At 53.5% G+C, this 24,019-nt stretch overlaps 2 long non-coding RNA genes and 1 other non-coding gene across 3 annotated transcripts; 2 read left to right on the forward strand and 1 right to left on the reverse strand.

Moving 5' to 3' along the window:
- Positions 1-1,900: 1,900 nt before the first annotated feature.
- trnaf-gaa (transfer RNA phenylalanine (anticodon GAA)) lies at positions 1,901-1,973 on the reverse strand. Its single transcript has one exon. It is a non-coding gene; the product is annotated as a tRNA-Phe (tRNA).
- Positions 1,974-10,990: 9,017 nt separating this feature from the next.
- On the forward strand, positions 10,991-13,574 carry LOC138243438 (uncharacterized). Its single transcript, XR_011192126.1, has 4 exons — positions 10,991-11,089; positions 11,437-11,506; positions 12,702-12,770; positions 13,488-13,574. It is a non-coding gene; the product is annotated as an uncharacterized lncRNA (long non-coding RNA).
- Positions 13,575-21,344: 7,770 nt separating this feature from the next.
- LOC138243484 (uncharacterized) lies at positions 21,345-23,688 on the forward strand. The gene is made up of 4 exons (XR_011192144.1): positions 21,345-21,443; positions 21,791-21,860; positions 23,027-23,095; positions 23,623-23,688. It is a non-coding gene; the product is annotated as an uncharacterized lncRNA (long non-coding RNA).
- The last annotated feature ends 331 nt before the right edge of the window (positions 23,689-24,019 follow it).

The raw sequence follows: 24,019 nt of genomic DNA on the forward strand, positions 1-24,019 counted from the left end.
ACAGCAGGATATACATGGTCAGGGAGGAATAGCAGCTCCAGAATTGACTATTGCTTTGTCTCAGAGAGAGTGAAAGTTTTTGGGGTCGCTCTTCAGCCTGTCTTCTTCTCAGATCATCAGGCTTTAGGGTGTAGAGTGGAACTCCAGGGCGGGACTGTCTTTGGCCCAGGCCTCTGGAAACTCAACACAAAGCTGCTAGAGAACGAGGGGGTAGTATCCCGCTACAAGGAGAAACTATCACAGTGGCTGTCCTTGCAGTGTCTGTACGAGTCAGTAGGAGAGTGGTGGGAGGAGGTGAAGGTGAGGACAAGGGCCTTTTTCATGGCTGAGGGAAGGAAGGCTGCTGCCAGACGGAGAGGAGTGCTAGCCAGGAAACAGAGGCAGCTGCAGCGTCTCTACACGATGCTGCACAGTGGCTTCGATGTGCTCGAGGATATCACCCTTTTAAAAAAGGATGTCTGGAGCATAGCGGAAGAAAGTAGTCGAGGAGTGCTGTTAAGAAGCTGAGTGCAGTTCTTGGAAGAAAATGAGAAGTGTACTTGCTTCTTTTTCAGGAAAGTGGTAGGCTCCAAGTCTGTCATGGAAAGTGTAGTTGATGAGGAGGGAAGAGAGAGTACAGAGCTGAGTGCTATCCTCTCCTGCATCGAGGCCTTCTTGTCACGGACGTCCAAGGGGACTAACCGTGGGGAGCAGGAGGGCGGAAAAAGACCCATATGCGTAGCGGCGAGACGGGAAAAAGGCCCAGGCTCATTAGTGCAAAGAGTTCAGGAATGCCGTATAGAAACCTGTGCGCCCTGGTGCTAGGCGGGTCTCAGGACATCCGAACGTCAGTGCTGAGCGAGGACAGAGTGCAAGACCCTGAAATATTTAGCCCAAGGGAAAGAGAGGGACAGGAAGGACAGCAGACCAGAAACTAGGGACAGGACAGAGAATACCGCCCTCTGGCTGCAGAGGGCGTGACACTTCTACTCAAGACTGTACAACTCTACAGAGGTAAAGGATGAAGAAATTCATTTTTTTACCTCAAAGCTAGAAAATGTTTTGAGTGAAGAAGATAGGGAAGTACTTGAGGGGGATTTGACAGTAGAAGAGCTGAGAGGCTATGGAGAGCTTCAGAAGGGGAAAACTCCGGGTGCTGACAGGCTAAAGGGGTTTCTGCTTTTACTACTTGCACTAATGAAGGCAAAAAAAAAGCCAATCGATGTGAACGAACGGCACTTTACAGAGGAGTACTGCCTGACTGGATCGTTGATGAACAACAGAGGCCACTCCGACCTCTTCTCGGTTTTCTTCAATGACTTACTAAGGATCTTCTTCACATTCGCCCATGCAGGGGAAGCCAGTTACACCAAAGCAAACGCATGAAAGTGCATTTCAAGCAGAGACCAGGAGGGACTTGTTTACACCGAGAGTGGGCGGAGAATGGAACAATGCGCCCAGCCCTGTTGCTGGAGCCGATTCTTGATGAGCTCTTGGGCTCACTAAGAGGCCCCCACTGGATGCTAATCTTTCTGTCGTTCTTGCAGGTCCTGCGCTGCTTTTGAGCCGACAGAGCTCGTCCTGGTCTGTCGGCACAGCCCAATTGCAAATGATCAGCTCCGCTTACAGAAGGAACGTGCGTTTGGTACAAGAGTGCACGAAGGCACCGGAAATACATTGGGAACAAATGACCGGTCGCTCAAGACCTCTGTGAAGTACAGGAGCGTGCAAAACGAGGCTGTTTCCGCCCGGTCTCGAACCGGGGACCTTTCGCGGGTTAGGCGGACGTGATAGCCGCTACACTACGGTAACCCGCAGGGACCGCTGCTGGTGTCTCGCTTGCGTTTCGGGCTTAGAAAGGGACGCGTCACTTTAGGCAGGTGGCGCTGGAGAGAGGAACAAAGGGCGCGATGAAACAAAATGCCGAAACCCGGGATCGAACCGGGGACCTTCAAAACTTCCGTCTAACACTCTCCCAGCTGAGCTATTTCGGCGGTGCAGAGAGCACACAGCCACCTGCTCCAGCCTTCCTGTCTTGCGGCATGAGCGCACCAAGAGGAGCGGGAGAGTGTTGCAGGAACGTCACTGAGAAGGAAAGGAACAAATGACCGGTCGCTCAAGACCTCTGTGAAGTACAGGAGCGTACAGAAAGAGGCTGTTCCCGTCCGGTTTCGAACCGGGGATTTTTCGCGTGTGAAGCGAACGTGATAACCGCTGCACTACGGAAACGGTGAGAAAAGGGACCCACCGGCAGTGAGTATTCAACCTTATTGCATTACTGCTCTCAACCAGTTGATATCAATTTAATTCCTAAGGGTTATGTTCTTGTTTTGAGTATCTCATGTAGACGTTGTAAACAAGTTCAATTACGAAACGGTCTAAATGAATGATATACTTATGTCCTCTTGATATGTGTAACTCTTTGTAACTGAATGAATGTATATCTTTTGTATTCTGATAACCCTTACGATAAGATCTGTTAGGTTTGCATGCATATTCTATATATTAACAAATGTATCCTCGTGTATTAGTACCTGTGTGTGCGTTGTTTGAGTTATGTCGCATGGTTGGATTCTAAGACCATTAAAATAATCAATTTTGTGATTTACTGCCACAAAAATAATTGTCCCAGTAAATGCCCAAACCCCTACAGAACTGGTGCCTCGTGAGAGAACACTACAACAGTGTGTGATATCCTGTCCCAGCCTGAGGAGCAGACAGCGAGCCTGTCTCTTAATAATACTAATAATACAGTGTGTGATTCCCTGCCCCAGCCAGAGGAACAGACAGTGAGCCTGTCTCTCAATAATAATACAGTGTGTGATCTCCTGTCCCAGCCTGAGGAACAGACAGTGAGCCTGTCTCTCAATAATAATAATACAGTGTGTGATTCCCTGCCCCAGCCAGAGGAACAGACAGTGAGCCTGTCTCTCAATAATAATACAGTGTGTGATCCCCTGTCCCAGCTTGGGAAACAGTGAGTCAGCCTCTCAATAATTATAATACAGTGTGATCTACTGTCCCAGCCAGAGGAACACACAGTGAGCCTGTATCTAAATAATAATAATACAGTGCGTGATCTCCTGTACTAGCCTGAGGAACAGACAGCGAGCCTGTCTCTCAATAATGATAACCTAGTATGGAATGTCCTGTCCCAGTCTGAAGGACAAACAGTGAGCATGTCCCTCAGTTATAATAGAACAGTGTGTGTTCTCCAGTCCCAGCAGGAGGAACAGACAGTGAGTCTGTATCTCAATACTAATAATACAGTGTGTGATATCCTGCCCCAGCCTGAGGAACAGACAGTGAGCCTGTCTCTCAATAATAATAATACAGTGTGTGATTTCCTGTCCCAGCCTGGGGAACAGTGAACCAGATACTCAATAATAATAATACAGTGTGTGATCTCCTGTCTCAGCCTGGGGAACACTGAGCCTGTCTCTCAATACTAATTATACAGTGTGTCATTTCCTGCCCCAGTCAGAGGAACAGACAGTGAGCCCGTCTCTCAATAATAATAATACAGTGTGTGATCTCCTGTCCCGGCCTGAGGAACAGACAGGAGTGAGCCAGTCTCTCAATAATAATAAAGCAGATTATGATCTGCTGTCCCAGCCTAAGGAACAGTCAGGAAAGAGCAGGTCTCTCTATAATAATAATACAGTTTGTGATCTCCTGTCCCAGCCTGAGGAACAGACAGTGAGCCTGTCTCTCAATAATAATAATACAGTGTGGGATCTCCTGTCCCAGCCTGAGGAACAGTGAGCCTGTCTCTCAATAATAAAAATACAATGTGTTATCTCCTTTCCCGGCCTGGGGAACACTGAGGCTTTCTCTCAATACTAATAATACAGTGTGTGATATCCTACCCTAGCCTGAGGAACAGACAGTGAGCCTGTCTCTCAATAATAATAATAGAGTGTGTGATTTACTGTCCCAGCCTGAGGAACAGACTGTGAGCCTGTCTCTCAATAATAATAATAGAGTGTGTGATCTCCTGTCCCAGCCTGAGGAACAGACTGTGAGCCTGTCTCTCAGTAATAATAATAGTGTGTGATTTCCTGTCTCAGCCTGAGGAACAGACTGTGAGCCTCTCTCAATAATAATAATCCAGTGTGTGATCTCCTGTTCAAGCCCAAGTGAAGACACAGTGAGCCTATCTGTCAATAATAGTAATACAGTGTGTGATCTCCTGTCCCAGCCTGAGAAACAGACAGTGAGCCTGTCTCTCAATAATAATAATACAGCGTGTGATCTCCTGTCCCAGCCTGAGGAACAGACAGTGAGCCTGCCTCTCAATAACAAGCCAATGTGTGATCTCCTGTCCCAGCCTGAGGAACAGAGAGTGAGCCTGTCTCTCAATAATAATACAGTGTGTGATCCTCTGTCCCAGCCTGAGAAACAGACAGTGAGCCTGTCTCTCAATAATAATACAGTGTGTGATCCTCTGTCCCAGCCTGAGGAACAGACAGTGAGCCTGTCTCTCAATAATAATAATACAGTGTGAATTCCTGTCTCAGCTTGTGGAACATACAGTGAGCCTGTCTCTCTATAATAATAATATAATGTATGACCTCCTGTCCCAGCCTGGGGAATATACAGTGAGCCTGTCTCACTATAATAATAATACAGTGTCTGATCTCCTGTCCCAGCCTGAGGAACAATGAGCCTGTCAATCAATAATAATACAGTATGTGATGTCCTGTCTTCGCCTGAGGAACAGAGAGTAAGCCTGTCTCTCAATAATAATAATTCAGTGTGGGATCTCCTGTCCCAGTCTGATGAACAGACAGTGAGCCTCTCTCTCAATAAAAATAATACAGTGTGTGATCTCCTGTCCCAGCCTGAGGAACAAACAGTGAGCCTGTCTCAAAATAATAATAATACAGTGTGGGATCTCCTGTCCCAGCCTGGGGAACAGTGTGCCAGACTCTCAATAATATTAATAATAATAATACAATGTGATCTACTGTCCCAGATTGAGGAACAGACAGTGAGCCTGTCTCAATAATTTTACAGTGTGTGACCATCTGTCCCAGACCGAGGAAAAGACAGTGAGTCTGTCTCTAAATAATAATAATACAGTGTGGGATCTCTTGTCCCAGCCTGGGGAACAGTGAGCCAGACTCTCAATAATAATAATACAGTGTGATCTACTGTCCCAGCCTGAGGAACAGACAGTGAGTTTGTCTCTCAATAATAATACAGTGTTATCTCCTGTCCCAGCCTGGGGAACAGACAGTGAGCCTGTCTCTCAATAATAATAATACAGTGTGTGATCTCCTGTCCCAGACTGAGGAACAGACAGTGAGACTGTCTCTCAATAATTATAATAATACTGTGTGAGCTCCTGACCCAGCCTGGGGAACATACAGTGAGCCTGTCTCTCTAAAATAATAATTCAGTGTGGGATCTCCTGTCCAACTCTGAGGAACAGACAGTGAGCCTGTCTCTAAATAATAATAATACAGTGTGTGATCTCCTGTCCCAGCCTGAGGAACAGTGAGCCTGTCAATCAATAATAATACAGTATGTGATGTCCTGTCTGAGCTTGAGGAACAGAGAGTAAGCCTGTCTCTCAATAATAATAATACAGTGTGGGATCTCCTGTCCCAGCCTGGGGAACAGTGAGCCAGACTCTCAATAATAATATAGTGTGTGACCATCTTCTGTGGTCTGTTTCAAATCCGCCCGCGATGAGACACCGAGGAGAAATGAAGAGCCCCAGTCGCGCTAGAAAATCACCCGGGAAAGAGACTTTCAATGTAGGAAAAAAAAGTCGTTAGTAACAGACATAATATGTTTGTTTTGTTTTTTTAATCGCTGCGATGTGTGACTAAGCTCATACGACTAAGAGTTGCCCCCTTTGTCTAGATCTGGTAACCTGCTCGTCGCTGGTGGGCCAGATCGTGTCCCCCGTCACTACACTGGGGCATTAAGACCCACACAGAGCGCAGGGTGAGTGCCCCCTGCTGGCCCCACTGAGAGGTTGTATCCCACCTCCTCCGCTCTCTGCGAAAAGCAGTATCTTCAGGCCCTGACATCCCACCCCTGCCACTCTCTGCGTAAATAAGTATCGTCAGGCCCTGACATCCCACCCCCGCCACTGTCTACGTAAAGTAGTATCGTCAGGGCCTGACATCCCACTCCCGCCACTCTCTGTGTAAAGTAGTGTCATATGGCCCTGACACCAATCCCTCCACTCTCTGCATAAAGCAGTGTCTTATGGCCCTGAAACCCTCCCCTCCACTCTCTGCATAAAGCAGTGTTGTCAAGCCCTGACATCCCTCCCCCACCACTCTCTGCGTAAAGCACTGCCGTATAACCCTGACACCCACCCCTCCACACTCTGCGTTAAGCTGTGTTGTCAGGCCCTGATATCCCACCCCCGCCACTCTCTGTGTAAAGCAGTGTCATATGGCCCTGACATCCCACCCCCACCACTCTCTGTGTAAAGCACTGCTGTATGGCCCTGACATCACACCGCCACCACTCTCTGCGGAAAGCACTGTCATATAGCCCTGACACCCACCCCTCCATTTTTTGCATAAAGCAGTGTCGTCAAGCCCTGCCATTCTCTGCGTAAAGAAGTGTCGTATGGCCCTGAAATCCCACCCCCACCACTAACTGTGTAAAGTAGTATCGTCAGGCCCTGACATCCCACCCCTGCCACTCCCTGCGTAAAGAAGTGTCATATGGCCCTGACATCACACCCCCACCACTCTCTGTCGAAAGCACTGTCGTATAGCCCTGACATCCCACCCCTCCACTCTCTGCATAAAGCAGTGTCGTCAAGCTCTGACATCCCACCCCCACCACTCTCTGTGTAAAGCAGTGTCATATGGCCCTGACATCCTAGCCCCGCCACTCTCTGTGTAAAGCAGTGTCATATGGCCCTGACATCCCACCCCCACCACTCTCTGTGTAAAGCACTGTTGTATGGCCCTGACATCACACCCCCACCACTCTCTGCGGAAAGCACTGTCGTATAGCCTTGACACCCACCTCTCCACTCTCTGTGTAAAGCAGTGTCATCTAGCCCTGACATCCCACCCCCTCCACTCTCTGAATAAAGAAGTGTCGTATGGCCCTGACATCCCACCCCTCTACTCTCTGCGTAATACGGTATCGTCAGGCCTTGACATCCAACCCCCGCCACTCTCTGCGTAAAGCAGACACGTTACAGACATTTACAACAAAGACATATTATAAAATATTGACATATACTGTAGGCGGCTGGAGCATTATTGGGAGACAGACTCACTGTTCCTCAGGCTGTGACAGGAGATCACATACTGGGCTGCCAGATCAACTGAGTTCACTCCTCCCTCTCCCAGTAGGATTGGGACCCGTTGTGATTCTGGCAGGTGTGGGAACTCTGGGATTAGATTTCTGAATTTCGGGAAGAATGTTTCTCTAATCCCAGAGTATCTGTCACAGTGCAGTAGGAAGTGCACCTCTGTCTCTATTTCTCCCCGCTGGCAGTGGGAGCACAGCCTGTCCTCTCTGGGCAGCCAGGTCTGCCTGTGTCGCCCAGTTTCTATGGCCAGGTTGTGGTCACTGAGCCTGTACTTCGTCAGGGTCTGTTTCTGTTTGTTATTTTTTATTTTGGTCAAATATTCAGCTAGTGTGTATTGTCTGTTTAAGGTTCTGTAGCATTCCAGTTTATGTTGTGTTTGTGTGTGTGTGTCCCAGTGTGTGAGATATTGCTGTTTGATCTGTGCTGTGATGTGGTTGAGTCTGGGTTGTGGTGCTCTAGCAGTGCTGTCCTGAGGCTGGTTAGTGTCGGTGTCACTCACTGCGAGTGTGATCTCAGCAGAGTCTCTGTACTCTTGGGACACTTGACTCACCTGTCTCTCTCTTTCTCTCCCTGTGCTGTCCCTCTCCTGCCCCCTCTCTCCCTCCTCGGACTCCAGCTGGAGGAGGTCCAATCACCACCTCCTGTGAGACAGAAGAAAAATAAGGTGGGTAATGCTCTGATCCTCTCTTTACATCTGTCCAGTGTCCAGTCAGTATCCAGTCAGTGTGTCTGTATGAACCCCTCTCTCTCTCTCAGTGCAGTGTTCATGTACTGGAGTGTCCAGTCAGTGTGTCTGTATGAACCCCTCTCTCTCTCAGTGCAGTGTTCATGTACTGGAGTGTCCAGTCATGTGTCTGTATGAACCCCTCTCTCTCTCTCAGTGCAGTGTTCATGTCCTGGAGTGTCCAGTCCGACTCTTAACGTGACTCTCCTGTCTCTGCTTCAGAAGCACTGGTGCGTCTTTTTAAAGTCCCTGAGCTGCGTGTCGGTGGAGACAGATGATCAGGACGAGCTGATGGAGGCGGCGGAGACCGTGGGTCAGGAGAGGAAGAGCGAGGGAGAGGAGGAGCAGGATGCCGGGAAGGACAAGTAGAGGAAGAGGAGGTGCAGGTGAGCAGACAGGGGGGCGCCGCCCGGTCGTGTCTGTGATTCAAGGAGGAGTCTCCTCTTGCTGTTTGATGTCATGGTGACGTCTGTGTCTGTGTCCCTCACACCTGCAATAACAATATTCTTTCCAGGTTCCTTTCCTGGTTCTGTGCCAGCTAAGATCTGGACTGGACTGGACTGGACTGGACTGGAGTGGAGCTGAGGGACGCCAGACTGGACTGCACTGAAGCTGAGGGGCCCCAGACTGAACTGGACAGGAGCTGAGGGACACCAGACTGGACTGGACTGGAGCCTAGGGACACCAGACTGGACTGGACCGGAGCTGAGAGACACCAGACTGGACTGCACCGGAGCTGAGAGACACCAGACTGGACTGGACTGGAGCTGAGGGACCCCAGACAGTGCTGGACCTAAGCTGAGGGACCCCAGTCTGGACTGAAGCTGAGAGACACCAGACTGTGCTGGACCGAAGCTGAGGGAACCCAGTCTGTGCTGGACCGAAGCTGAGGGACCCCAGTCTGGACTGCACTGGAGCTGAGGGGCCCCAGACTGGACTGGACTGAAGCTGAGGGGCCCCAAACTGGACTGGACTGAAGCTGAGGGACCCCAGACCCCAGTCTGGACTGAAGCTTGTAATTTTTGTTCTTTTGTTAAGCATCAATAAAATTTTTTTTTTTAAATCTATTTAGCTTTTGGTTTTTTCCCTCCCCCCCCCCCCCCAAGGCTGCTGCTGGGAGAGGTGTGAGTGGGGCCAGCAGGGGGCGCTCTCACCCTGTGGTCTGTGTGAGTCCTGATGCCCCAGTATAGTGACGGGGGACACTGGACTGTAAACAGGCGCCGTCCTTCGGATGGGAGGTCAAACCAAGGTCCTGACTCTCTGTGGTCATTAACAATCCCGGGGTGTCTCTGGAGAAGAGTAGGGGTGTTACCCCAGTGTCCTGGCCTGATTCCCCCCCTGGTCTTGACCCATCATGGCCTCCTAATCACCCCCCCCTCTCTGAACTGGCTCCATCCCTCTGCTCTCCTCCCCACTGAGAGCTGCTGTGTGCTGAGCGGACTGGAGCATCATCCAGGGGGGGCTGCACACTGGGGGGTCTGGAGGGGATCCCCCTGACCTGGGAAGAGCTCTGAGGGGAGGGTCCAGACTTATTAATTATTATTATTATTCATGCTGCACTGGGCTTCAGTCCTGGCAGTGAGAGGGGGACTCTGTGATCAGGACAGATACTTATGACTGTATAATAACACACGATAGAAATGGAAAACAGGGTAGCGCTGTAGTCTCTTCGAAACGTTTTGAACTGCCAGAAGAAGTTTTCACAACCCGGACTCGTGAAGGTACAGGTCTTCTCCCATTGTCCGGAGCAAGGTGTATCGTGTCCTGGTGATTTCTCCCGTTTCGAATGGAGTTTAATGTCGCATTTCTACTTTATTAGAGAGAGGCACTGAACATCCTGTGATGGACTGGTGTCCTGTCCAGGGTGTGTGAGGGTGTGTGTGTCCAGTGATGGACTGCTGTCCTGTCCAGGGTGTGTGTGTGTCCTGTGATGGACTGGTGGATCACAATATTAATTCTCCTCCTTGATTCCCTCCTTCATCGCCAGAGTTTAAAGCGGGACACGGCAGTAAAAGCTCAGCCCTGCGGGTGGTGGTCCTCTCGGCCACACGGGGGTGCTGTGGCTCCACGGGGGGCGTTATGTTCAAGTCCCGCTGGGAATCGCACCGACGCAGCGGAGTTCGTGAACGTCCCAGACAACAAGAAAACGAGAGAGAGAAAAAAGGTCGTTTTCGGGGTTCAAGAAGCAACCCCGAGATTCAGGGAGTTTCCCCGCTGAGCTTACTCTGCCGAAAACACGCAGGTTTTATTTTTTTCCCGTGCCCCCCCCCCACACACACAGGCCGTTTCTGTAGCGTGAAGTTGTGTTTTTTTGCGCGGCGGTCGGTGAGGGGCGAAATTTTATTTATTTATTTTTTTCCCACGGTCTGAAACAGAAACGGCCGGGTGGTGTTGTAGAGAGGTCGACGTGCCTGGGTTTCCTCGTCTACCGAAGCCCGTTTTTTTTGGGGGGGGGGTCGTGAGGTCCCACGCAGCGCTCGGAAAAGAAAATGGCGTCTCTTTTCCCCGCAGGACGGGGGGGACCCGTGTTTTTTGGACGTGGCGTGGCCCGAAATGTCCGCCCTTGGGCGCTAGAGGGGGGTGGAGGTTGGTCTTTCTTCGACTTGGGGGTCGGGGGGGGGGTGCTACTTTCACTGAACCAAACCCCACGGAAACCCGTGTTGGACGTGGGGGTGCTGAATGCGCCCTCGACGTGATTTTGTCTTTAAATTCAAGTGCAGCTTTTGTCACCCTTGGGCCGGAAACAGCTGGACCCGTTTCCCCTGCCTGTCCGAGGTGGCGACTACCGGGGTCGTACAGGGACACCCGGCTGGCCGCCGAGAGTTGGAAAAATAAAATGTCCGCCCCCCCAAAAAAAACAACCGCGAAAAATGGCGGCCATTTTTGTTTCGCGGCCGAGCCGTGAGCGCGTCGGGGGCAACGTCACGGGGGCGTCACAATGAGCCGCCTGACGTCACAGAGCGGCGGATTCTAGCGGGGGGCGGCGCCGGAGCCCCGTGAGCTCAGAGGAGTGAAGAGAGAGGAGGAGGAAAGAACTATATAGCGCTTAATAAACAGAATCGCTCTTCAGTATCCCCGTGAAATCGGTAAGTCAGTCAAAAGCGCCGCTGGCAAGAAATAACAAAATAAGTGGAGAAATAAGTTGTTTTTTTTTTACCGTTACTCCACTCTTATGGGTGTGATCGTGCTGTAAAAAGATATTGAGAGGAGCTGCACCTCTACACAGAGGGTGGTGGGGGTGGGGAACAGGCCGCCCAGTCCGTGTGGTTGAAGCCGATACCCTGGCTTCTCTCCAGACACAGCTGGGTGAGCTCCTCCAGTCAGGACAGGAGGCTCTTCTGTACACAGAGGGGGGCGGGGGTGGGGAACAAGCCGCCCAGCGGTGTGGCTCCGCCCCCTCCCCTCCCCTCTGTGACTCTGCTTGTCTCGGCAGGACGATGGACCGACAGAGATGCCGCACGGCCGTTCGCGGTCGCAGCAGGACCCGGGCCCGGCGAGGCGTCGTAAGTCCTCCCCTCCCGCCCGCCGTCCAGCGTCCAGCGTCCAGCGTCCAGCCCTCCTCCGACTGGCCTCTCCGCCCCCAGCAGCGCTCGCTGTATTATAATAATAATAATAATAATAAACTTCACTGATAGAGCACCTTTCACACACATAGCAGCGCAAAGCGCTTGACAGACCAGGTCTCACGGTAGCACCTCCAGACGAGGAGAGACACTTCCAGTGGTGATCTTGACTGAGGACACGCCTCGGCTCAAGAGACAGGGTCGCGGGTCCGAGGAACACCAAGCTGCAGGTCCATTATGGCCTTCTGAGAGCACAGATTGCCTCTGGACGTCCCAGACTCTTCCTGGACACACTGGACACACTCACCTGTCCAGACTCTTCCTGGACACACTGTAGAGACTCACCTGTCCAGACTTTCACTGGACACACTGTACACACTCACCTGTCATGACTCTCACTGGACACACTGTACACACTCACCTGTCCAGACTCTCACTGGACACACTGGACACACTCGCCTGTCCAGACTCTTACTGGACACACTGTACACACTCACCTGTCCAGACTCACACTGGACACACTCACCTGTCCAGACTCTCACTGGACACACTGGACACACTCGCCTGTCCAGACTTTTACTGGACACACTGTACACACTCACCTGTCCAGACTCTCACTGGACACACTCACCTGTCCAGACTCTCACTGGACACACTGGACACACTCACCTGTCCAGACTCTCACTGGACACACTGTAGAGACTCACCTGTCCAGACTCTTACTGGACACACTGGACACACTCGCCTGTCCAGACTTTTACTGGACACACTGGACACACTCGCCTGTCCAGACTCTCACTGGACACACTGGACACACTCACCTGTCCAGACTCTCACTGGACACACTGTAGAGACTCACCTGTCCAGACTCTCACTGGACACACTGTACACACTCACCTGTCCAGACTCTTACTGGACACACTGTAGAGACACACTCATCTGTCCAGACTCTCACTGGACACACTGTACACACTCACCTGTCCACACTCTCACTGGACACACTGTACACACTCACCTGTCCACACTCTCACTGGACACACTGTAGAGACTGCCCAAGGCCCCTAGTCTCGACACGACTGGGCTGGGCTGTGTGGTTAGAGCTGTCTCAGAGATGGGCTGTCTGGCGTCTTCACAGGTCACACCGGTCAGGCCGAACCCGGACTGGCAGCGGGAGAGGTCCCGGCCCAAGTCCCGGTGCTTTTCCGTAAGTCTGACCCGGTCGCCTTCCGCGAAACTGGACCGGCCGCCCTGTGGTGGGCCCGGTGCCCCACATCTACCCTACAGCTCCCCCCACTGACCCCTAAACTCTCGATACCCTACAGCTCCCCACACTGACCCCTAAACTCCCGATACCCTATAGCTCCCCACACTAACCCCTAAACTCCCGATACCCTACAGCTCCCCACTCTGACCCCTAAACTCCCGATACCCTACAGCTCCCCACACTGACCCCTAAACTCCCGATACCCTACAGCTCCCCACTCTGACCCCTAAACTCCCGATACCCTACAGCTCCCCACACTGACCCCTAAACTCCCGATACCCTACAGCTCCCCACACTGACCCCTAAACTCCCGATACCCTACAGCTCCCCACACTGACCCCTAAACTCCCGATACCCTACAGCTCCCCACTCTGACCCCTAAACTCCCGATACCCTACAGCTCCCCACACTGACCCCTAAACTCCCGATACCCTACAGCTCCCCACTCTGACCCCTAAACTCCCGATACCCTACAGCTCCCCACACTGACCCCTAAACTCCCGATACCCTACAGCTCCACACTGACCCCTAAACTCCCGATACCCTACAGCTCCCCACACTGACCCCCACAGTCCTGATGGCCGAGAGGTCTCTGCTTGCTGTAGTGATTGAGTGAGCTCTGTGGACCTGACCTCTGTCTTGTGTCCTCGTTTCCAGCGTCTCCTAGTGGTCCGGCATTTCAGCAGGCCTGAAGGTGAGATCTGGGGAGGAGACAGAGCACCCCCTAACACCCCTGAGCTGGGTTACAGGGTAAGACAGCTTCTTACTGTTGGACACACCTGTCCACACTCTTACTGGACACACTGGACACACTCGCCTGTCCAGACTCTTAATGGACACACTGGACACACTCGCCTGTCCAGACTCTTACTGGACACACTGTAGAGACACACCCACCTGTCCAGACTCTTACTGGACACACTGTACACACTCACCTGTCCAGACTCTCACTGGACACACTGGACACACTCACCTGTCCAGACTCTCACTGGACACACTGTCCACACTCACCTGTCCAGACTCTCACTGGACACACTGTCCACACTCACCTGTCCAGACTCTCACTGGACACACTGTCCACACTCACCTGTCCACACTCTCACTGGACACACTGTCCACACTCACCTGTCCACACTCTCACTGTCCACACTCACCTGTCCAGGCGTAGTCTCATCCCCCCTGCGTTGTGTCTCCCCCTCTCCCCGCTGGACAGAATCCCGAGGTGTCTTCGTGTCTCCCCGAGCTCGTCCAGAAGCTGGAGAGGGCGGCCGAGCTGCATCTGGAGCTCCCAGAGTCGCCCGGCTCGTCCCGCTCGGGCTCGCCCGGCTCGTTCCGCTCGGTGTCCCCCCCGTCCTCGCCCGAGAGCCCCCTCCGCCCCCCGCCCCCGGCCCCCCCCTCCGGCCCCCTCCGGCCGCTGACCGCCCCGCCCCGCCGCCCCCCCTTCCTCGCCGCCATGCCCCTCGAGCCCCCCCTGCTGCCCGGGGCGGTGCCCCTGCCCCTGCCCCCACCCGTCCTGCCCCCCATCGCCCGCCCGGCCCCGCCAGGCCCCGCCTGGGGCTCCCCGGTGCGGAGGGCAAGGAGAGAGGCGGAGATGTCTGACGAGGCAAGTGGGGCAGAGTCTGTCCGTCTGTCCTTCTGTCCGTCTGTCTGTCCGTCTGTCCGTCTGTCCGTCTGTCCGTCTGTCTGTCTGTCTGTCTGTCTGTCTGTCCGTCTGTCTGTCTGTCTGTCCATCGGTCTGTCAGTCTGTCTGTCTGTCCTTCTGTCCATCTGTCCTGCTGTCCTTTTCTCTGTCCATCTTTCCTTCTGTCCATCTGTCCCTTTCACTGTCCTTCTGTCTTTCTGTTCTTTTCTCTGTCCATCTGTCCTTCTGACTTTCTGTTCTTTTCTCTGTCCATCTGTCCGTCTGTCTTTCTGTCTGTCTGTCCTTCTATCCTTCTATCTTTCTATCCATCTGTCCTTCTGTCCTTTTCTCTGTCCATCTTTCCTTCTGTCCATCTGTCCCTTTCACTGTCCTTCTGTCTTTCTGTTCTTTTCTCTGTCCATCTGTCCTTCTGTCCATCTGTCTTTCTGTCCGTCTGTCCGTCTATCCTTCTATCTTTCTATCCATCTGTCCTTCTGTCCTTTTCTCTGTCCATCTTTCCTTCTGTCCATCTGTCCCTTTTACTGTCCTTCTGTCTTTCTGTTCTTTTCTCTTTCCATCTGTCCTTCTGACTTTCTGTTCTTTTCTCTGTCCATCTGTCTGTCCGTCCATCTGTCTGTCTGTCCATCTGTCCCTCTGTCCTTCTGTTCTTTTCTCTGTCCATCTGTCCTTCTGACTTTCTGTTCTTTTCTCTGTCCATCTGTCCTTCAGTCCATCTGTCTTTCTGTCCTTTTCTCTCTTTCTGTCCATCAGTCCATCTGTCCTTTTCTCTGTCTTTTTGTCCGTCTGTACTTCTCTCTTTCTGTCTTTCTGTCCTTCTGTCTGAGTCTCTGTGTTTGTCCCTCTCTCCCTGTCTCTCTCCCTGTGTCTCTCCGTGTGTCTCCCTGCTCTCTGTCTGTCCTGCGTTGTCCCAGCTGGGTCTCCCTCCCTGTGTCTCCCTGCTCTCTGTCTGTCCTGCGTTGTCCCAGCTGGGCCTGTCTCCACGGCTCTCTGCCTTCAGCTCTGTTCGCCGATGTCCCGCCAGCCCGTCTCTCTCTCAGCCTGTCTCTTGACTTGCAGGAGGAAGAGGAGGTGGAGACAGCTCCTCCGGCAGGAGAGAGGAAGGAGGTCAGTGCTGGTCCCACCCTGCCCCCTGTCCTGTCTGTGGTGGAGTTTCGCCGTCTTGTCTGTCCCTGGGTCTCAGTGTCTCTCTCTCTTTCAGCCCTGTCTGTCAGTGTCTCTCTCTCGGCCTGCTGTCTGTCTGTCCCTGCCTCTCTGTCTCTCTCTCTTTCAGCCCTGTCTGTCAGTGTCTCTCTCGGCCTGCTGTCTGCCTGTCCATGCCTCTCTGTCTCTCTCTCTTTCAGCCCTGTCTGTCAGTGTCTCTCTCGGCCTGCTGTCTGCCTGTCCCTGCCTCTCTGTCTCTCTCTCTTTCAGCCCTGTCTGTCAGTGTCTCTCTCGGCCTGCTGTCTGCCTGTCCCTGCCTCTCTGTCTCTCTCTCTTTCAGCCCTGTCTGTCAGTGTCTCTCTCCTCCTCCTCTCTGTCCTCAGTGTGTCTCTCTCCTCCTCCTCTCTGTCCTGTGGTGTCCAGGCAGTGTGTCTCTCTCCTCCTCCTCCTCTCTGTCCTGTGGTGTCCAGGCAGTGTGTCTCTCTCCTCCTCCTCCTCTCTGTCCTGTGGTGTCCAGTGGGTCGGTATTAGTGGGCTACACCCAGGCTCACTCCCTGCGAGTGTGATCTCAGCAGAGTCTCTGTACTCTTGGGACACTTGACTCACCTGTCTCTGTCTTTCTCTCCCTGTGCTTTCCCTCTCCTGCCCCCTCTCTCCCTCCTCGGACTCCAGCTGGAGGAGGTCCAATCACCACCTCCTGTGAGACAGAAGAAAAAGAAGGTGGGTGATGCTCTGATCCTCTCTTTACTCCTGTCCAGTGTCCAGTGTCTGTATGAACCCTTCTCTCTCTCTCAGTGCAGTGTTCATGTCCTGGAGTGTCCAGTCGGTGTGTCTGTATGAACCCCTCTCTCTCTCAGTGCAGTGTTCATGTCCTGGAGTGTCCAGTCAGTGTGTCTGTATGAACCCCTCTCTCTCTCAGTGCAGTGTTCATGTCCTGGAGTGTCCAGTCAGTGTGTCTGTATGAACCCCTCTCTCTCTCAGTGCAGTGTTCATGTCCTGGAGTGTCCAGTCAGTGTGTCTGTATGAACCCCTCTCTCTCTCTCTCAGTGCAGTGTTCATGTACTGGAGTGTCCAGTCAGTGTGTCTGTATGAACCCCTCTCTCTCTCTCAGTGCAGTGTTCATGTCCTGGAGTGTCCAGTCAGTGTGTGTGTATGAACCCCTCTTTCTCTCAGTGCAGTGTTCATGTACTGGAGTGTCCAGTCAGTGTGTCTGTGTGAACCCCTCTCTCTCTCTCTCAGTGCAGTGTTCATGTACTGGAGTGTCCAGTCAGTGTGTCTGTGTGAACCCCTCTCTCTCTCAGTGCAGTGTTCATGTCCTGGAGTGTCCAGTCAGTGTGTCTGTGTGAACCCCTCTCTCTCTCTCTCTCTCAGTGCAGTGTTCATGTACTGGAGTGTCCAGTCAGTGTGTCTGTATGAACCCCTCTCTCTCTCAGTGCAGTGTTCATGTACTGGAGTGTCCAGTCAGTCAGTGTGTCTGTGTGAACCCCTCTCTCTCAGTGCAGTGTTCATGTACTGGAGTGTCCAGTCAGTGTGTCTGTATGAACCCCTCTCTCTCTCAGTGCAGTGTTCATGTACTGGAGTGTCCAGTCAGTGTGTCTGTATGAACCCCTCTCTCTCTCTCTCAGTGCAGTGTTCATGTCCTGGAGTGTCCAGTCAGTGTGTCTGTATGAACCCCTCTCTCTCTCTCAGTGCAGTGTTCATGTCCTGGAGTGTCCAGTCAGTGTGTCTGTATGAACCCCTCTCTCTCTCTCAGTGCAGTGTTCATGTACTGGAGTGTCCAGTCAGTGTGTCTGTATGAACCCCTCTCTCTCTCTCTCAGTGCAGTGTTCATGTACTGGAGTGTCCAGTCAGTGTGTCTGTGTGAACCCCTCTCTCTCTCTGTGCAGTGTTAATGTACTGGAGTGTCCAGTCAGTGTGTCTGTATGAACCCCTCTCTCTCTCAGTGCAGTGTTCATGTCCTGGAGTGTCCAGTCAGTGTGTCTGTATGAACCCCTCTCTCTCTCAGTGCAGTGTTCATGTACTGGAGTGTCCAGTCCGACTCTTAACGTGACTCTCCTGTCTCTGCTTCAGAAGCGCTGGTGCGCCCTTCTTAACTCCCTGAGCTGCGTGTCGGTGGAGACAGAAGACCAGGACGAGCCGATGGAGGTGGCGACCGTAGCTCAGGAGAGGAAGAGCGAGGGAGAGGAGGAGCTGGCTGCCGGGAAGGACAAGAGGAGGAAGAGGAGGTGCAGGTGAGCAGACAGGGGGGCGCCGCCTGGTCGTGTCTGTGATTCAAGGAGGAGTCTCCTCTTGCTGTTTGATGTCATGGTGACGTCTGTGTCTGTGTCCCTCACACCTGCAATAACAATATTCTTTCCAGGTTCCTTTCCTGGTTCTGTGCCGGCTAAGATCTGGACTGGACTGGACTGGACTGGACTGGAGTGGAGCTGAGGGACGCCAGACTGGACTGCACTGAAGCTGAGGGACCCCAGACTGTGCTGGACCGAAGCTGAGGGACCCCAGTCTGGACTGAAGCTGAGGGACACCAGACTGTGCTGGACCGAAGCTGAGGGACCCCAGTCTGTGCTGGACCAAAGCTGAGGGACCCCAGACTGTGCTGGACCGAAGCTGAGGGACCCCAGTCTGGACCGAAGCTGAGGGACACCAGACTGTGCTGGACCGAAGCTGAGGGACCCCAGTCTGTGCTGGACCGAAGCTGAGGGACCCCAGACTGGACTGGACTGGAGCTGAGGGGCCCCAGACTGGACTGGACTGGAGCTGAGGGGCCCCAGACTGGACTGGACTGGAGCTGAGGGACCCCAGACTGTGCTGGACCGAAGCTGAGGGACCCCAGTCTGGACCGAAGCTGAGGGACCCCAGTCTGGACTGCACTGGAGCTGAGGGACACCAGACTGGACTGGAGCTGAGAGACACCAGACTGGACTGGACTGAAGCTTGTAATTTTTATTCTTTTGTTAAGGATCAATAAAAAAAAAATTTAAAAAAATCTGTTTAGCTTTTGGTTTTTTCCCTCCCCCCTCCCCCAAGGCTGCTGCTGGGAGAGGTGTGAGTGGGGCCAGCAGGGGGCGCTCTCACCCTGCGGTCTGTGGGGGTCCTGATGCCCCAGTATAGTGACGGGGGACACTGGACTGTAAACAGGCGCCGTCCTTCGGATGAGACGTCAAACCAACTCTCTGTGCTCGTTAACAATCCCGGGGTGTCTCTGGAGAAGAGTAGGGGTGTTACCCCAGTGTCCTGGCCTGATTCCCCCCCTGGTCTTGACCCATCATGGCCTCCTAATCACCCCCCCCTCTCTGAACTGGCTCCATCCCTCTGCTCTCCTCCCCACTGAGAGCTGCTGTGTGCTGAGCGGACTGGAGCATCATCCAGGTGGGGGCTGCACACTGGGGGGGCTGGAGGGGATCCCCCTGACCTGGGAAGAGCTCTGAGGGGAGAGTCCAGACTTATTAATTATTATTATTATTCGTGCTGCACTGGGCTTCAGTCCTGGCAGTGAGAGGGGGACTCTGTGATCAGGACAGATACTTATGACTGTATAATAACACACGATAGAAATGGAAAACAGGGTAGCGCTGTAGTCTCTTCGAAACGTTTTGAACTGCCAGAAGAAGTTTTCACAACCCGGACTCGTGAAGGTACAGGTCTTCTCCCTTCGTCCGGAGCAAGGTGTATCGTGTCCTGGTGATTTCTCCCGTTTCGAACGGAGTCTAATGTCGCGTTTCTACTTTATTAGAGAGAGGCACTGAACATCCTATGATGGACTGGTGTCCTGTCCAGGGTGTGTGAGTGTGTGTGTGTCCTGTGATGGACTGGTGTTCTATCCAGAGTGTGTGTGTCCTGTGCTGGACTGGTGTCCTGTCCAGGGTGTTTGAGTGTGTGTGTGTCCTGTGATGGACTGGTGTCCTGTCCAGGGTGTGTGAGTGTGTGTGTCCTGTGATGGACTGCTGTCCTGTCCAGTGTTTGTATGTGTGTCCTTTGATGGACTGGTGTCCTGTCCAGGGTGTGTGTGTCCTGTGATGGACTGGTGTTCTATCCAGGGTGTGTGTGTCCTGTGATGGACTGGTGTCCTGTCCAGGATGTGTGAGTGTGTGTGTCCTGTGATGGACTGGTGTCCTGTCCAGGGTGTGTGAGTGTGTGTGTGTCCTGTGATGGACTGCTGTCCTGTCCAGGGTTTGTATGTGTGTCCTTTGATGGACTGGTGTTCTGTCTAGGGTGTGTGTGTCCTTTGATGGACTGGTGTTCTGTCCAGGGTGTGTGTGTCCTGTGCTGGACTGGTATCCTGTGAAGGACTGGTGTCCTGTCCAGGGTGTGTGTGTACTGTGATGGACTGGTATCCTGTGAAGGACTGGTGTCCTGTCCAGGGTGTGTGTGTGTGTCCTGTGATGGACTGGTGTCCTGTCCAGGGTGTGTGTGTGTCCTGTGATGGACTGGTGTCCTGTCCAGGGTGTGTGTGTGTCTTGTGATGGACTGGTGTCCTGTGAAGGACTGGTGTCCTGTCCAGGGTGTGTGTGTGTCCTGTGATGGACTGGTGTCCTGTGAAAGACTGGTGTCCTGTCCAGGGTGTGTGTGTGTCCTGTGATGGACTGGTGTCCTGTCCAGGGTGTGTGTGTGTCCTGTGATGGACTGGTGTCCTGTGAAAGACTGGTGTCCTGTCCAGGGTGTGTGTGTGTCCTGTGATGGACTGGTGGATCACAATATTAATTCTCCTCCTTGATTCCCTCCTTCATCGCCAGAGTGAAAGCGGGACACGGCAGTAAAAGCTCAGCCCTGCGGGTGGTGGTCCTCTCGGCCACACGGGGGCGCTGTGTCTCCACGGGGGGGGTTATGTTCAAGTCCCGCTGGGAATCGCACTGACGCGGCGGAGTTCGTGAACGTCCCAGACACCAAGAAAACGAGAGAGAGAGAGAAAAGGTCGTTTTCGGGGTTCAAGAAGCAACCCCGAGATTCAGGGAGTTTCCCCGCTGAGCTTACTCTGCCGAAAACACGCAGGTTTTATTTTTTTCCCGTGCCCCCCCACACACACACAGGCCGTTTCTGTAGCGTGAAGTTGTGTTTTTTTGCGCGGCGGTCGGTGAGGGGCGAAATTTTATTTATTTATTTTTTTCCCACGGTCTGAAACAGAAACGGCCGGGTGGTGTTGTAGAGAGGTCGACGTGCCTGGGTTTCCTCGTCTACCGAAGCCCGTTTTTTTTGGGGGGGGGGTCGTGAGGTCCCACGCAGCGCTCGGAAAAGAAAATGGCGTCTCTTTTCCCCGCAGGACGGGGGGGACCCGTGTTTTTTGGACGTGGCGTGGCCCGAAATGTCCGCCCTTGGGCGCTAGAGGGGGGTGGAGGTTGGTCTTTCTTCGACTTGGGGGTCGGGGGGGGTTGCTACTTTCACTGAACCCCACCCCACGGAAACCCGTGTTGGACGTGGGGGTGCTGAATGCGCCCTCGACGTGATTTTGTCTTTAAATTCAAGTGCAGCTTTTGTCACCCTTGGGCCGGAAACAGCTGGACCCGTTTCCCCTGCCTGTCCGAGGTGGCGACTACCGGGGTCGTACAGGGACACCCGGCTGGCCGCTGAGAGTTGGAAAAATAAAATGTCCGCCCCCCCAAAAAAAACAACCTCGAAAAATGGCGGCCATTTTTGTTTCGCGGCCGAGCCGTGAGCGCGTCGGGGGCGACGTCACGGGGGCGTCACAATGAGCCGCCTTACGTCACAGAGCGGCGGATTCTAGCGGGGGGCGGCGCCGGAGCCCCGTGAGCTCAGAGGAGTGAAGAGAGAGGAGGAGGAAAGAACTATATAGCGCTTAATAAACAGAATCGCTCTTCAGTATCCCCGTGAAATCGGTAAGTCAGTCAAAAGCACCGCTGGCAAGAAATAACAAAATAAGTGGAGAAATAAGTTGTTTTTTTTTTACCGTTACTCCACTCTTATGGGTGTGATCGTGCTGTAAAAAGATATTGAGAGGAGCTGCACCTCTACACAGAGGGTGGTGGGGGTGGGGAACAGGCCGCCCAGTCCGTGTGGTTGAAGCCGATACCCTGGCTTCTCTCCAGACACAGCTGGGTGAGCTCCTCCAGTCAGGACAGGAGGCTCTTCTGTACACAGAGGGGGGCGGGGGTGGGGAACAAGCCGCCCAGCGGTGTGGCTCCGCCCCCTCCCCTCCCCTCTGTGACTCTGCTTGTCTCGGCAGGACGATGGACCGACAGAGATGCCGCACGGCCGTTCGCGGTCGCAGCAGGACCCGGGCCCGGCGAGGCGTCGTAAGTCCTCCCCTCCCGCCCGCCGTCCAGCGTCCAGCGTCCAGCGTCCAGCCCTCCTCCGACTGGCCTCTCCGCCCCCAGCAGCGCTCGCTGTATTATAATAATAATAATAATAATAAACTTCACTGATAGAGCACCTTTCACACACATAGCAGCGCAAAGCGCTTGACAGACCAGGTCTCACGGTAGCACCTCCAGACGAGGAGAGACACTTCCAGTGGTGATCTTGACTGAGGACACGCCTCGGCTCAAGAGACAGGGTCGCGGGTCCGAGGAACACCAAGCTGCAGGTCCATTATGGCCTTCTGAGAGCACAGATTGCCTCTGGACGTCCCAGACTCTTCCTGGACACACTGGACACACTCACCTGTCCAGACTCTTCCTGGACACACTGTAGAGACTCACCTGTCCAGACTTTCACTGGACACACTGTACACACTCACCTGTCATGACTCTCACTGGACACACTGTACACACTCACCTGTCCAGACTCTCACTGGACACACTGGACACACTCGCCTGTCCAGACTCTTACTGGACACACTGTACACACTCACCTGTCCAGACTCTCACTGGACACACTGGACACACTCACCTGTCCAGACTCTCACTGGACACACTGGACACACTCGCCTGTCCAGACTCTCACTGGACACACTCACCTGTCCAGACTCTCACTGGACACACTGGACACACTCACCTGTCCAGACTCTCACTGGACACACTGTAGAGACTCACCTGTCCAGACTCTTACTGGACACACTGGACACACTCGCCTGTCCAGACTTTTACTGGACACACTGGACACACTCGCCTGTCCAGACTCTCACTGGACACACTGGACACACTCACCTGTCCAGACTCTCACTGGACACACTGTAGAGACTCACCTGTCCAGACTCTCACTGGACACACTGTACACACTCACCTGTCCAGACTCTTACTGGACACACTGTAGAGACACACTCATCTGTCCAGACTCTCACTGGACACACTGTACACACTCACCTGTCCACACTCTCACTGGACACACTGTACACACTCACCTGTCCACACTCTCACTGGACACACTGTAGAGACTGCCCAAGGCCCCTAGTCTCGACACGACTGGGCTGGGCTGTGTGGTTAGAGCTGTCTCAGAGATGGGCTGTCTGGCGTCTTCACAGGTCACACCGGTCAGGCCGAACCCGGACTGGCAGCGGGAGAGGTCCCGGCCCAAGTCCCGGTGCTTTTCCGTAAGTCTGACCCGGTCGCCTTCCGCGAGACTGGACCGGCCGCCCTGTGGTGGGCCCGGTGCCCCACATCTACCCTACAGCTCCCCACACTGACCCCTAAACTCCCGATACCCCACAGCTCCCCACACTGACCCCTAAACTCCCGATACCCTACAGCTCCCCACACTGACCCCTAAACTCCCGATACCCTACAGCTCCCCACACTGACCCCTAAACTCCCGATACCCTACAGCTCCCCACTCTGACCCCTAAACTCCCGATACCCTACAGCTCCCCACACTGACCCCTAAACTCCCGATACCCTACAGCTCCCCACTCTGACCCCTAAACTCCCGATACCCTACAGCTCCCCACACTGACCCCTAAACTCCCGATACCCTACAGCTCCACACTGACCCCTAAACTCCCGATGCCCTACAGCTCCCCACACTGACCCCCACAGTCCTGATGGCCGAGAGGTCTCTGCTTGCTGTAGTGATTGAGTGAGCTCTGTGGACCTGACCTCTGTCTTGTGTCCTCGTTTCCAGCGTCTCCTAGTGGTCCGGCATTTCAGCAGGCCTGAAGGTGAGATCTGGGGAGGAGACAGAGCACCCCCTAACACCCCTGAGCTGGGTTACAGGGTAAGACAGCTTCTTACTGTTGGACACACCTGTCCACACTCTTACTGGACACACTGGACACACTCGCCTGTCCAGACTCTTAATGGACACACTGTAGAGACACACCCACCTGTCCAGACTCTTACTGGACACACTGTACACACTCACCTGTCCAGACTCTCACTGGACACACTGGACACACTCACCTGTCCAGACTCTCACTGGACACACTGTCCACACTCACCTGTCCAGACTCTCACTGGACACACTGTCCACACTCACCTGTCCAGACTCTCACTGGACACACTGTACACACTCACCTGTC

This window comes from Lepisosteus oculatus, chromosome 14 (assembly GCF_040954835.1).
Source record: "Lepisosteus oculatus isolate fLepOcu1 chromosome 14, fLepOcu1.hap2, whole genome shotgun sequence".
Lineage (NCBI taxonomy): Eukaryota > Metazoa > Chordata > Actinopteri > Semionotiformes > Lepisosteidae > Lepisosteus > Lepisosteus oculatus.